General features: G+C 45.5%; 1 long non-coding RNA gene across 2 annotated transcripts; it reads left to right on the plus strand.

Annotated features, from left to right (window-relative positions):
* The first annotated feature begins 4,862 nt into the window (after positions 1-4,862).
* LOC310714036 lies at positions 4,863-15,475 on the plus strand. Of its 2 annotated transcripts, none has more exons than XR_014529540.1 (3): positions 4,863-5,266; positions 14,733-14,843; positions 15,256-15,475. It is a non-coding gene; the product is annotated as an uncharacterized lncRNA (long non-coding RNA). The 2 variants fall into 2 exon arrangements; XR_014529541.1 differs by having other exon boundaries at positions 4,863-5,066.
* The last annotated feature ends 757 nt before the right edge of the window (positions 15,476-16,232 follow it).

Raw genomic sequence — 16,232 nt, forward strand, 5'->3', positions numbered from 1 at the left:
AGATCCAGGCACTCTTGGAGGAAACTGATTTCCTAGATCCATTTTAATGTGGCCTGGATGCCCTGTTTGATGGCCTTTGTCAGGAGAGAGACAAGGGAAATGTGTCCCTGTTAATTCTCCTGAACCTCTTAGTGGCTTTTGATACCCATCGACCATGGTTTCCTTCTGGAGCATATGTCTGAATTTGGTCAGGTGGCAGTGCTTTGCAGAGGTTCTTGTCCTACTTGGATGGTCATTTCCAGGCGGTGATGCTTGGGGAGTGCTCTGGCCCTATGTGGGGTTCCTCAGAGTTCAATTCTATCTCCTATGCTGTTTAACATCTAAATGAAACTGCTTTGTGTGTTTATCTGGAGGTTGGGAGTGCATCGTCAGCAATATGATGATAACACATAGCTCTATTTCATCTTTACATCTGCAGGTGTGACAGTGGATGTCTTGGAACAATGTCTTGCCTTGGTAATGGACTAGATAAGAGCTAACAAACTGAAGCTCAATCCAGATAAGACAGAGGCACTGTTAGTGGGTGGTTCTCTAGACTGGATGGATGGGAGGTGGCCAGCACTTGATGGGATTACACTCCCTCTTAAGGAGTGGGTACATAGCTTGGGGGTACTTATGGATCCTTCGCTGTTGCTTGAGGCTCAGGTGATAGGCTCATACTTCAGCAGACAGCCCAGACCCACATGGAATGGCTTCATTAACATTAGGAGGGGGGACATTCAAAAGGTCTGGGTTGTGGGAAAGCTAGATAATCCCTCTGTATTAACTACTGGTCAAGCTTTTCATCATGAGTTCATGAAAGTCCCTTATTATTTGTCAGATAGTATCCTTTCTCCCTCTCTGTGTACACATTTGTGTTCATGCATGTAAGCATATTTCCCTGAAAGCAGTTGCAAGCTTTACATATTCTGTCATGGTCTCCATTAATCTGCCTCGATCCATCTCGACTCTTCTCCCCATCTATATCAGTTTGCCTGTATGTTTCTGGGAGGTTGGAACAATGGCAAAGCAATGCCACTCAAAACCATTTCCACCAGGTGGTCCAGAAGGATACATGGCTGATGCTATGTTCTACATCAGTGGCTGCAGATCAGGAGTGGCTCATACAAAGTTGATTGGATTGTATTCATTTGATTCAATTCTGTACTCTTTTGGGCTGTGCACAGTCTCGAGACACACTGAAAACTCTTTTTTGCATTGCCTAATTTCGGCTTCACTTTCTGATTTCTTCTAGTATTGTCTTATTTCTGTACTGATGGAATATATGCTTGATCCCCTTAGGTGACCACTTCATGTATTTGACAAAGAGGACTCTGGCTTACAGCACAATAAATTTGTTGGTCTTAAATGTGCCACAAGGCTCTCTGGTTACCTTTAAGTAAATTCCTCCCCAAGAAGAAATCTTGGAAGTGGAAGAGGTGTTCTGTGCATTTCAAGACTGTATATCTTGTTAAGAGAAGTCTTTTAATCACCCTCTGAAGTAGCATGGGAGATTTAAGCCTGTGATACAAACAGTTAGTGTTTATTTAATTACAGTTCTGTGGGTTTTTATCACCTCAGTGGGAGACGTGCTGCTTGGAGAGTGAGATTTTCTTCACACCATGATGTGCTCTTTCGCAGTTCTCAGCTCTATTAACTTAATTAAGAAAATGCAATTAGAGAGGACGTGCCTATTAAACATTTATTTTGAACACACTAAGGGGGTCTGCACAAGGCCTTTTATTTCCCTAAATTTTTCTGATCATATCATTTTTACTAGTGATGACTACAGTTAAAACTCCTAAGGGAAATTTCATGCTTACAGCTACAAAGTTGATCAAAAACCCCTATGTTTGAAATGGAGCCCCAACCATTTCATTGCTCATTATTTGCAATGGATTCAGAAAGGTCCCAAACCCAAATGCCCACCCCTAGAACAGTACAAAGTTCAGCAAGCATTCGAAATCAAAGGCCACTGAGAAACAGAGAAGCATCAGCATGTTAGGAAGAATCCTGAGGTTTCTAGAAGTAGGAAAAAGTTGAAAGGAAACCAAGCACACAAACACACAAGCATGGCCCAATGAGAACCAAGGAAGTTCAGTAGTCACATGAAAGAAATATAGAAAATGAAAGGAGAATGGAATGGAGGCCTGGAGGAGAGCATGGCTAGCTAAACACACTTTCTGTAACAAAACAATGACATTTAACTTGCCACCTGCATTGTTTCAACTGTTGCCGCTTTAAAGCCATTTCTCATTATGTTTTAGTTTTGGATTGTGTGGTTTTTAATGATTTATGTACTATTCTGACATACATAAGTCTTGGCATTTTTTAAAGGAATATTGTGGCCACATGCCAAACTTCAGAAATAAAATCCACAAAATTATTCACAATTATTCCTCTGAGACAGACATGCATGAGACAAGCAATTCTTATTCTGAAAGCTATCTTACTTAACAGCTCTTCAGTCAGCGATGACTCTCTAGAATGCACCTATGGCTTTCAGTATAAATCTGATTCACAACCCTTTTGATGATCTGTTACACCTATATTATATTGGGATATATTGGCAATGCAACTGAGATTGTCGGAGTTGATGTGTCTTGAGATCTCATAAGTTAATTTGCTCCTGAAAATGAATATGTAGACATGATTTTTACCCATACACAAAGCAAACCAGTGGGAGCCAATGTAGTGCTCTGCAGATGTTGTTGGACTCCCAGCTCTCATCTGCCTCAACTACAATGACCAAGGGAAAGGGATGATAGGAATTAAGGCCCAACAAAATCTAATGGCACCATTCCCTGTTTAGGGAAGTTTAAATGTTTAATGCTGTAGTGTGTTTTTAATATTTGGTTGGGAGCCGCCCAGAGTGGCTGGGGAAACCCAGCCAGATGGGCGGGGTATAAATAATAATATATTATTGTTATTGTTATATTGCTACGTCCCCTGCTAAACCAAAAAAAGCCTGAGAACTAGCCTATAATTGTTTCCTTTAAAGTTTAAAATTTGAACAACTCTCTCCCTCTTCCACTCTCTACTGTGTTGTGGGGTGGGGGGGTGGGGGAATAGCCTGGCAATCTCAAAGCTCTGTTTTGAGGAAAGAATAGTCCAATCTTTCACAGAAAAATAACCCAGTCTAGGCATTTTTTATGATTACTTCAGGCTTCAAAGCAATCAACCGGTCTACTTCTAAGAGATTTCTTTTCTGTTGTCCAGAAGAGGGGGGAAAAAGAGCACTGATTCCATACTCCCTCCTCCCACATATTCTAAACCTATCCGGGATAGAAACTATTTTATAAATGTACTATTGAGGGACCTAAGTTACTGATTACAGTGCATCTTTCATTTGTTGATCAAAGCCATGATATATTAGTTGGAGGTAACCAAAAGGGCAAAAAACTGTTTTACAGTTAATGTGCTATAGAAATAAATTAATGGGCGATGAGAAATGCAGATTAGATTATTGCGCAGAATCAATTTGGTGGGGACTCTTGCTGATTTTATTAGAAGCTAGGGGAAGCCACAGTGGGGAAGAACTAAAGGGATTATTTTCAAAGCAATGAATTAAATGGGATGCACTTGCAAGTTGTTGTTCTTTACTTTTTAAGAGCAGGGTGCAAATTTTCTGATGTTCTGTGTTTCACAACCGTGAAGATTCAGGACATCTAGAAAGTATGAAACAATGAAGCTACATAAGACCACAAATTATTCCCAAAATATAAACGAGCCTATTACACATGTACCTTAAGTATGTCTACAAACTCAACGAGAGGTTCAATTTGAGACAGACAAACTCTCATCTCCCCATCAACACAAAGAATCCTTTCTCTTTTCTGATCTTTCATATTTGTCAGAATTGAAAATCTCTGTTCACAGCAATATGTCATGGAATACTGTTGAAGAAAAGCCAATGCACTTGAAGAGAGTTGCAGCTACTTTTTCTGGTTGTATAGCCGCCGCCCGCCCGCCCCCATTTTTTTTTGATACTATACTATACTATACTATACTATACTATACTATACTATACTATACTATACTATACTGAAATGTTTGAATATTTGATTGCCCTTGAATCTTCTCACCACTGTTGTCAAAAATCTCCTGCCACACCCTTTGAGAACCAGTGAGTTAAACTATGCCACTTGCTCCCAAAGTGAGGGCCATAAACTTGGATGACTTTAAAATAGGATTTGACTAATGCATGGAGGACAAGGCTCTCTTTGGCTACTTACTTTGATCTCTGTGTTCTGTCTCCACTCTTGAAGGCTTCTGAATATCAGTTGCTGGAAACCACAGGAGGGGAGAAGGCTGTTGCATTCATCCTGCTTGCTGGCTTCCCATACACCTCTAGGATGCCACTGTGAAAACAAGAGGCTGGACTATACGGGTCACTAGTCTTATCCAACAGTAGTTGCCAACCTTTCCAAATTTAGGGATTACTTTACCTTTACATATTGATCTGATTGCAGTGGATTGCTGCCTCTACCATAGAACCATTGCACATTAGCAACAGAACTTCTCTCTTTTTCCTTTAAAAAAAGGCCCTGAAGGGTGAGAATGCATGTGCGTGCACACACACACCATCCTGTTCACTGTCATTGTTTCCCTAAACTGCTTCTACAGATTTTTCCTCTTCTTACTGTATTGTCATTATCTTATTTGATTAGTCATACAAGCCATCCTCAGCAGTGGAGATCATGTATGTGTTGACATCACAATGTCTTAGACAATCAAGTTAGCTAACTGGCAATGTCACTGAGGTAAAACACTGATGCTTTAGATGTTGGGCAATCATTGCTGAATGCTCATGGGACTCCTCTTCAATCTATAAATGGAAAACTATGGCTTTTTGATGCTGCAGAGAATGTTCACCAAAAAAATATAGCTCCCATATTTTGATTCAGTCCTTAATATAATGTCCCAATCCATTTCTTTTACCAAATCAAACATGGGAAAGTAAGAACACCTAAAACTGGAGTCCTATACATGCTCACCTGGAAGTATGCCCTATCAAATCATTGAGATTTGCTGCAGAGTTGATGCGGATAGGATGGCACTGTAAACTGGCTTGGAAAAGACCAGTGGTATGTGCCACACCCATTTCTATTTAAAATATTGCTTAGAGACAGTGAAAAACTCTTTACATCAGAGGACAAAGTATTTTAGCTGTACAGTGCAAAGTTGGATATGTATTCATGGAAGTAAGTCTCATTATGGTTTGTTGGGCTTACTCCCAGGAAATAAGATACCAGAATACAGCTGCAATCTTATGATATTCATGGGGGTAAGTCAAATTGAATTCATAGAGTGTAGGAATGTGCTGTTCGATGTTTGGGAGGGGGAAGAGTTTCAGTATGTTAACCATGTGCTTAAATGAAACTGTTTGTTATCCATTAAATAATTCACTGTGACCTTTCAAACCAGGTCTGGACAAGGTCAATTATAATAAAATTATTGAATGGTTTAGTGAGAACAGTGTAGGGTCAGTTCAATATGGCTCAGCTACCTGCAAAATGTGAATCTATAAAATTTCAGTCTGATTCATAGATGGGGGAATGTTCTTGGGACCCTCCAGCTATGACTATTTGCTTTTACAAAAAGTGAACACTCTTTCGCCCCAGCTACTTTGTTCCAGATGAAATCTGTTAGGAACATATTACCATCACATCAGCATACGATGCAATTACCATTTGATTTCCATTTTACAAGTTTGTTAAATGGATGCAATCATCTCTCAAATCTCTTGAAAGCATTGTTATGATGAAAGAGCACATAAGAAAAGGACCCCCATGTTTCTTTGATACATTTTTATGATATAAAATGAGAGGCAAGATCACAATTCCTTTCTCTCTCTGCTGGATAAGGGGGAAATTCCTCAACACATTTATCTGCAATGATGCACCATCTTGTAACTCCTTTGCATTCAAGAGTGGCAAATTTAAAAGTATACTGGTTTGCAGAAGCAGTATGCAGTAGACCTATAGCTTTGCCTCACTTTGGTGGGTGGTGGGGAAATGATGCAATAATTGATATCATGCAGTGATGTCTACATTTACTGCACTTGCTTTATGATGATATTATTCTGTCTGAATGTTAATACAGAACTGGGCACCTCAATGAAATGAGTCAGTTGACTCAACTGGCTTATGGCCCCTCCCAAGGCCAGATATACACCACGTCCTCCCCCGCTTCCTGCTGGTCTTCCTTTGTTCTAATACCTTGCTCCTCCTCCTGCTTCTTGGAAACTCAGGTGCAGCCAAATTCCCCCTCCTCTGGAGTTGAATCCAACCCCCTCCTACCACCCACATCCTGCTCTTTCATCTCTGTGCCGCTGCGAAAACTTACAGGCAACATTCCAGAGCGAGAGGGGCTTATCTCACTTTCGTTTTGTGAAAGAATCAAGTTTCTGTTTTCCTCTGCCTCTTCCTCCCCCTCTGCAGATTCCTCTCTGCCGACCATGTCTCTGACAGAGTTACAAATACTTTAGAAGTAATATAAAAGGTCCTTTACTAATGAGAAAGTCAGTCCCCATGGAGCACAAGCATTATACAAAGACAATATATACTCTGCCCATCTTGTTTAACAGCTAATATTTTCCTCATTTATTTACTTAATCCTTTGTGGCATATGACCAACGGCTCAGACCCCCAGTACTTAATTCCTGCAATGAAAAGTACAGGGGTCTAATTCTGGCTGGAAGATTTCTGCTTTGGAGCTTCTTCCTCCTAATAATAGATGTTTGTGTGGTTGGTGATAGTCATTCAGCAGCAGGAGAGATTGGGGAGTGGGGGGAGTCCCAGCGTGGGCCCAACTTGGGAATGTTTTGAACATTAAGCTATTGTTTCTCTTTTAAATTCCTTTTTTCTTTAATGATTTTGTTTGTGGATTTTATTAGTGCTGGACTCTAATGAAGTTGTGAAATATTGTGGACCGAACTTTAGCATTGCTTTCATGAGTGATGCCAAAATAGCCCTTGAAGATTGTAATAATATTTGGGGTTTGAATGCTATTGATTTTATGGTGAGGATTGAGCAAATTGATGGAGGATAAGACTATATTCCACCTCCACTACCAGAGGCAATGTGCCTCCAAATGCCAGTTGCCAGGAATCAAAAGGGGGGAAAGTGACGCTCTCTCATGACTTGATTGCGGGTCTCCCACAGGCAGCTGGTCAGCCACCATGAGGTAAAGGTAAAGGACCCTTGGACGGTTAAGTCCAGTCAAAGGCAACTATGGGGTTGCGGCTCTCATCTCACTTTCAGGCTGAGGGAGCCGGTGTTTGTCTACAGACAGCTTTCTGGGTCATGACTAAACCACATGATTAAACCCCTTCTGGTGCAATGGGACAGTGAGATGAGTGCTAGAGCGCATGGAAAAACTGTTTACCTTCCTGCCGCAGCAGTACCTATTTATCTACTTGCACTGGCGTGCTTTCGAACTGGTAGGTTGGCAGAAGCTGGGACAGAACAACAGGAGCTCACCCTGTCTCAAGGATTCAAACAGTCAACTTTCTGATCAGCAAGCCCAAGAGGCTTAGTGGTTTAGACCACAGCGCCACTCACATTCCTCACCCACCATGAGGACAGGATACTAGGTAGGGCAATGGTTAGGCTTTTCTTATATTCTTACCATTATTGTAGATGAGGTGGCAGAAGACTATCCTGTTATGTAGTGTAGTTTCACCCTGGGCCAACAGGGGGATACTGTATATAGTTTTCACTCAGGTCTGTAGATAGTTTTCACTCAGGTCCGCGTCTGTTATTTTAGGCGGGAACTCTGGGCTGTTGTGGTTACAATGTTGACAGCCGGCTGCCTATAAATACAGGCCGGCTGAGCTGTTCGCAGTCAGTTTTATTCCAGCTTACCATAATAAAGAGCTACTTGAAGAAATCGCTGTGCCGGCTGCTATGTCAACCCACAACTTAACACTGGCGACGAGGATGGGATGGATGGACATCAGAGCACAGCCATATGCAGCCAGCCTCTGAACTGAGCTGAATCACTAAGCTGAATCACAGAGCGAAATCACTGAGCGAAATCACTGGGCAGAACCAATTCAGAGCTGACTGTTCTGGCTAGAGCACTGTGTTCCATCCATCGCCCTTCACGCCGGCATCGGAATCATGGCTTCACTTGTGCCTCTACCGCCGTTTGCGCCAGCCTCTGAATCATGGGACTCCTACCTCGCTCGGTTCGACTGCTACCTCCAAGCCAACGAGCTGACAGCAGTATCAAAGGATCGGAAGCGGGGCCTATTCCTCAGCCTCTGTGGGCCTGAGGTGTTTGAGACGGCCCGAGCGTTGGTTGCGCCTGAAGCAGTCCAGGCAACACCATGGGACACGATCCAAGAGAAGCTCCGCAACCACTACGCACCAAAGCCGTCCAAGATTGCTGCCCGCCATGCGTTCTACCACCGGAACCAGGCAGAGGGGGAGTCAATCAACAACTACACCACCGCCCTGCGACAGGCTGCAATGCACTGTGAGTTCCGAGACTTAGACGATGCCCTGATGGATCGAATCGTCTGCGGGGTCCGGGACATCCATCTGCAACGGCGCCTCCTAGCCAAGCCAGACCTCACGCTACAGAAAGCCATTGAGGAGGCTGTGGCCTCAGAAGCTGCTGAACGCTCCGCCCAGGAGATCCGCAAGTCCAGCAGCCCGCGTCTTGCTAGGGAGCCAGTTCCGGTGCATCATGAAGAGGCCAGCAGTGAGGAGGCATCCTCCAGTGAAGACGATGACGTGCACCAGACAAAGCGGGAGCGCAGGAAGTTCCAACAGAAGTCCAAGGGCCAACCGGAATGTGCTGGCTGCGGAGGCAACCATTCCCGTGCCAAGTGTCGATTCAGAGACACCATCTGTAGGAAGTGTTCCAGAAGGGGCCACATCGCTAAGGTCTGCCGATCGGCTCCGTCTGACACCCCCCCTTCATCGACTCGCAAGTCCAAGTCTTCACTCCAGTCTGCCAAGGAAAGTTGTTTCGCTCTCACCAACTGCCGCTGCCCGTCTGGAACCACGATTGGCCAAACCGACTCGCCTACGCGACGCAAGCTGAACGTCACGGTGCTCATTGAAGGAGCTCCATGTGACATGGAGATCGACACCGGGTCTGCCCTGTCCATCGTGTCATGGAGCACCATCAAAAGACTGGTACCCAGAGTGTCCAAAAGGCAACTCGACTCTCACCGCATACACCTGAGAGACTACCAGGGAAACGACATTCCCGTGGTAGGCGTTGGCCGGTTCCGGATCGCCTTCAAGGATTTTTCGGGCCTGCTCCGGTTGGTGGTGGTCGAAGGTCAGCGGCCAAGCCTCCTAGGGCTAGACTGGTTTGATGCCCTCGGCCTGGAAGTCACCGGCATCAACTGCATCTCTAACGCAGAGACTGAGGGTCTGGTCAAAGACTTTGCCGAGGTTTTTGACGGCACCTTGGGCCAATATACAGGTACGCCCATCTCCTTTAGCCTTGATCCACAAGTCGCCCCCATCAAGCTAAAGCCACGCCGGGTTCCCTTTGCTCTCAAGGCTAAGGTGGACGAACAACTGGACAAACTGATCGCCCAAGGAGTTTTGGAGCCGGTTGACCACGCAAAGTGGGAAACCCCCATCGTCACGCCTGTCAAGCCAGATGGGTCGGTGAGAATCTGCGCTGACTACAAGTGCACGATCAACAAGGCACTTCAGCAGCACGCTTATCCGGTTCCTGTTGTCCAACACCTGCTGCATTCCCTGGGTGAGGGTAAGGTCTTCGCTAAGCTGGACCTTGCCCAAGCCTATCAACAACTGCCAGTCGATGATGCCACTGCTGAAGCCCAGACGATCGTCACCCACCAGGGGGCATTCCGTTGCCGCCGGTTGCAGTTCGGGGTGAGTGTGGCTCCTGGCATCTTCCAAAGCCTTATGGAGCGTCTCCTGCAAGGGCTTCCGGGCGTGGTACCATATTTTGATGACGTCTTGGTGTCTGCAGACTCACACCAGCAGCTGTTCGAGCGCCTCCGTGCCGTGCTGACCAGGTTCCAGGAGGCCGGGCTCAAGGTAAAGAGGGAGAAGTGCCAGATCGCCGTTCCACAGGTAGAGTTCCTGGGCTATCTTATCGATGCCTCCGGTCTTCATCCAACCACATCCAAGATCCGCGCTATCCAGCAGGCCCCCACACCAAAGAACAAAATGGAGTTGCAGGCATTCCTGGGGCTGCTGAACTTTTATAACATGTTCCTGCCCCACAAAGCCACAGTGGCTGAGCCTCTTCACCGACTCCTTAGCACTAAGACGCCTTGGGCCTGGGGTCATCGGGAGACGGCGGCCTTCAACGCGGTCAAGGCTCTCCTTTCTTCAGACAGTGTGCTGGTACAGTACAGTGAATCCGGGCCGCTGGTCCTTGCCTGCGACGCCTCACCTTTTGGCATCGGTGCTGTCCTTAGTCACCGTTTTCCAGATGGAAGAGAAGCACCGCTCGCCTACTTTTCCAGGACACTATCTCCGACGGAACGAAATTACAGCCAGCTCGACAAGGAGGCATTGGCACTTGTGGCTGGAGTGAAGAGGTTCCATGAATACCTCTATGGCAGGACTTTTGACCTCATCACTGACCACAAGCCACTCCTGGGCCTCCTCGCCGGGGATCGTCCAACTCCACCGGTCCTCTCACCACGCATGCTGCGATGGACTGTTTTCCTGGCTGCCTACCACTACCGGCTCATCCATCGCCCGGGGAAATCGATGGGCCATGCCGACGCCCTCAGCCGTTGCCCTCTTCCAGCATTTGTGGAAGACCCGGCTCCAGCTTCATCGCTCCTTCTGATTGAGGATCTTCCAGCAGCGCCTGTATCGGCTGCCACTGTGGCCTCCGCATCTGCCCAGGATCGCACCATCAGCCGGGTGCTCAACTGGGTGTGGAGGGGGTGGCCACAAGGGCCTTTTGCATCGGAGTTCCAGCCCTTCGCAACCAGGCAACATGAACTCTCAGCTCATCGCGGCTGCCTGCTGTGGGGAGACCGCGTCGTGATTCCCCAGGGACTCCATCAGCGCGTCCTGGAGGCTCTGCACGTTGGCCACCCGGGAATTGTCAAAATGAAGGCGTTGGCTCGGTGTTACGTCTGGTGGCCTAATATGGACGATGCCATCACTGCCTGGGTTTCCGCCTGTCAAGCGTGCCAGGAGTCGAGGCCTGCACCACCGGCAGCTAAGGGACACACCTGGGAGACGCCAAAGACACCCTGGTCGAGGGTGCACATCGATCTGGCTGGCCCCTTTCACGGCCGGACCTTCATGGTAGTGGTGGACGCCTATTCCAAATGGCTGGAGGTCGCCCTGATGCCCTCCACCACTACCGAAGCTGTCATCCGGGTGCTGCGAGGCCTGTTTGCAACGCATGGGTGTCCTGATGTCCTTGTCTCTGACAACGGACCGCAGTTCACGTCAGGCACGTTTGAGCGGTATCTTTTGGGACTGGGCATCCGCCATGCCCTAACGGCACCCTTTCATCCATCCAGCAACGGGCAAGCGGAAAGAATGGTGCGCTCGACAAAAGAGGCACTGGCGCGCCTGGACCGGGGAGACTGGCATGAGCGGGTCGCCGAATACTTGTTCGTGCAACACATCACCCCTCATGCGGCCACAGGGAGGAGTCCTGCTGAACTGCTTATGGGCCGCCGCCTCAGGTCACCGCTCGACCGGCTACACCCAGACTTTGCCGTGGCTGAACCCCCAGGCTGTGCCAACGCACCACGGTCATTTGTCCCAGGAAACCAGGTCTTTGCCCGGAACTATGTGGGGGACATCCCTTGGGTGCCAGCCACAGTAGTGGGAGTCACTGGACCTCGCTCGTACCAGGTGGCACTCGAAGACGGACGCTTGTGGCGACGGCACATAGACCAGCTGAGGCGCAGGGTTGGGGACTTGGACACTACCGAGGTGCCCCCAACTGCGCTTGCGGCTCCAGAAGAGACACGTACAGATGGCGAGGCCCCACCTACACCTCCCTCGCAAGCTGCCAGCATGGAGCCGAACCAAGCCGTTTCAGAACAGACTCAGACCACTCCACTTGCGGAGGCTCCACCCACAGCAGCGGATCCAGGGGAGTTGGTTCCAACGCCACCTAGGGTCGCACCACAGCCTCAGCGAGAACTGTGTGGCCCTCCGGACTTGGCTACCAGTCCCCGGCGGTCTGGCAGAGTTTCCAAGCGCCCAACTTATTTAAAGGACTATGTTGTTGGACAGGTATCACTGTTGGTCTAAGTATGGGAAATGTAACCGATATGCTTTTGTGCTTAATTGAACCATTACGCGTAGTGCTGTATATAAGGAAACCATTACGATTGTAACTAACGCCTTATCTCGGTGGGGAGGGGTGTTATGTAGTGTAGTTTCACCCTGGGCCAACAGGGGGATACTGTATATAGTTTTCACTCAGGTCTGTAGATAGTTTTCACTCAGGTCCGCGTCTGTTATTTTAGGCGGGAACTCTGGGCTGTTGTGGTTACAATGTTGACAGCCGGCTGCCTATAAATACAGGCCGGCTGAGCTGTTCGCAGTCAGTTTTATTCCAGCTTACCATAATAAAGAGCTACTTGAAGAAATCGCTGTGCCGGCTGCTATGTCAACCCACAACTTAACATATCCATTCCCCCCTTCCTTTTAAAAAGCACAAATGCACCAACACTACAAGCAGCAACAGAACTACTATCTGAGTGCCTCTACTAACAAAAGAGGGGGGACAAGAGAGTTCAGGGACCCTCCAAGGCACAGGAGAAGATTGCATGGTGAGAGGGTCAAATCTGCAAAAATGGTCTCTGCTTCCCCTTGGCAGTGGAGGTGCCTCAAGTAGATCAAAAGAGGTTCTATGAGCTCCAGGGCACCAGCCAGGCCATCTCAAGCAAACCAAAAACAGAATATAATATTTGTTATTCTGAGAGATCAGTTTGTTTTGTTTTATGAGCAAAGCAGGCTGCTAAAGATTTACAGAAAGTCTCTTTCTAGGAACCAGGTGAAGGCTGCTCCAAGGAACCACACTTCCTTCTCAGCTGCTCATGATATATTGCTGATTTGATGCCTGCATTAGTTCTAACACATGCTGAATGTAAAATCCTGTTGTCTTATAATGTCATGTACTGTACTTGCCGACACCTCACAAAACCAGCAATTCATAATGATGAAATAACAGAACCACCAATGAAAATTAATTAGATTTATAGTTACAATTATTTCCTTATAAATATTCATTGCCCGTATATATTTCTTATAGATGATGCAGGGTCTCCATGTAAGATCTTAAAAGTGTGGTTGGTACCAGGAGAGGCAGTTTGCTAGGTATCTTGGTCCCAAATTCTTTAGGCTTTAGATGTCAGTAATAAAATATTGAACTTGGCTTGGTAGCAAATAGGCAGTCAATGCAGTCCTTCAAACACCCTACCAGCTGCATGTTCTACTAGATGCAGCTTCCAAACTAGGTGCTGGATAGCCCCTCATACAGAGCATTGCAATAGTCTGATTGTGAGGTTACCTATGCATGGACCACCATGCTACCCTTGTCCAGGAATGGCTATAATTAAGCAGCCAACTGAAGTTGGTAATGGGAGTAGATTTTGCACACAATAGCAATCTCCATTCCTATGGTTTCCAGCAACTGGTATCCAGAAGTATTACTGGACACAACTGTGAAGGCAGAGCACAGCCATCATATCAGCTGGTACTGATAGATGATTACTCATGGATGGAGGGTAGGCAACAAAGTAGATATTTTTCACTGTATTTACCATCATGCAATATGCACAATTATGTGCATGTCCAGTTGCCCTCACAATGAGACTTATGCCACTTCTGCAGCAACCATCTCCCAGCCTGTTTCGCTGGCTAGAGCTTTCCGGTAAGCAAGCATGTAAGTAAGCATTAGAAATCCCCTCTATCATAGAAGTGCCTGCTTCACTGTTAATGCTGAAACCGTGGAATCTTCAAGGTGTGTTCATAAGGACTCCAAATAGATATATATTTCTTGATTTTTTGGCATTGCTGCCAGAAACCTATCAAGGGATCTTCTAAAATGCAGATTGGGGCAGCCAAGCGTAAGAAATAAAAAATGACAACTTGGATTTTTAGCTTTAAACTTCCTGAAAGCTTGATTCCTATTCCTATTATTCCAATGAGGATTGATTCATATTAAAATTCCAACCCATTTTAGTCTTTGTAATGAGCCTAAAATAGCTGCCAGCTTGCAGTGCTGGAATTAATGATAATTAAATGTAACACAAAATGTATTTCCATATTTTGTATTGCTCAAATGATTTCATCTCAGATGTACTCTGATTCTTTTTTAGCGATGACTACTTCTATTTAATCTCTTTTCCAATTTTAATTTGAATTTCATATTGTTCCTGACTGTTTAATGAATATTTTGGGAGATGGCCATAGTGTTGTTAATTATACCAGAGACTGAGTATAATTAATTCTTTTGGACCCAAAGTCAGTTGGTTAATCGATTTCTGATGGAACTGGAGATTAAACACAGATAGTTCACTTTTTCTTTCATTCATTTTAATTTTCTCCTCTTCAGTTCAACTATGGAAAGGCGTTGCTGGTAAATCAATTCAGGGGCACATTTTGGTCATTATCCAGGTGCTAATAAATGGATGATCCTTTCAGCTATTCACCTTCCTATCGAGCTTTCAGTGGGCAGGTGTATAGGGATTTCAAGTTTTGTTCTGCCAAACTTATTTATAATTCATATTTCAGTTATGTTTAAATGCCTGTCAACAGGAGGAACTATGCTTAAGTGCAAAATGAAAAAGTGTCCGGATGTCGTTCTCCAGGAGATCTAACAAAAGCAACTTGGAAAGAGGTTGGGCCGAGGCAGAAGTCAATCTTCATGTAAATGCAGAATAAATTTATGCAGCTAAATTTGATTTTTAGATAATGGCTTTAAAGGGCTTAAGTGAACACTGACAATACATTAGTATTCTGGGCAGAGTCTGCTTCCATGTATTTTTTTTTCCTGAGGCTATAAATAATGGTGTGTTTTAATTTTTGACAGCAGGAAAAGCCCCAAAGGCTCTGAGGAGATAATAAAAAAGGCTGAATGGGGGAAAAAAAATTAAGCAGAACAAATGCAGAACCTTCCAGCTAGTCAATGAGAGCAACCTTGAACATTTTTCATTTACTGCTATTCAGATATGAATGGATAGCTTTAGGTTCCACTCAACAATGTCTCATTGCCCTGCCCCTGTTTCTTGCTATTGCAAAGTGACTCAACTGAAGGATTTTTAATGTTGTTTTCTAACAGCTCCAGCCTACAGAACCTATACTGTTTAGATAGGAGTCAACAGATCTCCAGTGTCAGATGACATTGGGTGACTGACAGGTTGGTATGTTTGGCCAGGTTTGGCCCAATCCAGTGGTCTGCTGGGCTCAAGATGGCAGGGTGGAAGATGGATGTGCAAGCTTCTCTATTCTTCCTTCCCCAGAGCTGGATTTAGGTTTGATGAGGCCCTAAGCTACTGAAGGTAATGGGGCTCTTTATAAATCCAGCTGTCCTTTGTCAACAACCAATCGTCACTGTTTTCTTGTGTTGAATATAAGATATATGGTAATTTATGGACCTAATAGGTATCTAAAGCATTTTGCACATAACAAAATATGTATTTTATCAAAATAATTGTTGAACTGAAATACAATTAAGAAGAAGTATATTAATAGTGAAATACAATTAAGAAGTAGTATATTTTTGGGCGGAGCCCAAGAGAGAGGGGCCCTAAGCTATAGGTTGTTTAGCTTATATGTAAATCCAGCACTGTCCTTCTCCACCCCCCAATACATATTTTTGTATATTTTTGGTACATATTTTTTGTACCTCCCTATTACTCCCAATGGGAGGGAAAATAAATTTGCCAGGTCCAGGACTGCCATACTTACCACCCTCCCTGTCTGGGGACATAATGAAGGAATTGGGAAGACTTTCAATCCCTATCCTCTTGCTCTCCACCTCTGCCATGCCCCCAGCACACACACCTTTTGCTGGAAGCACTGTTAGAGAGTACTGACAGCAGAGTGACAAAGGCAGTGGAGCTTCCCAACCTATAACAGAATGGTTTGCAAGGGCAGATTTCCCCCTACATTTGTAGTTCTCTTTTTCTGTGGGATCTGCTGTATCATTCAGTCCTGACAAGCCCTCCCAGGCACCACAGGATCGTAGCCTTACCCAAATATATTAGAGTGGATGTTTCTTACTTAACATACTCCCTGTATGCTTTTCCCCCTGTG

The sequence above is a fragment of the Podarcis liolepis genome (genome assembly GCF_965112155.1).
Source record: "Podarcis liolepis genome assembly, chromosome: 8".
In the NCBI taxonomy this organism is placed as follows: domain Eukaryota; kingdom Metazoa; phylum Chordata; class Lepidosauria; order Squamata; family Lacertidae; genus Podarcis; species Podarcis liolepis.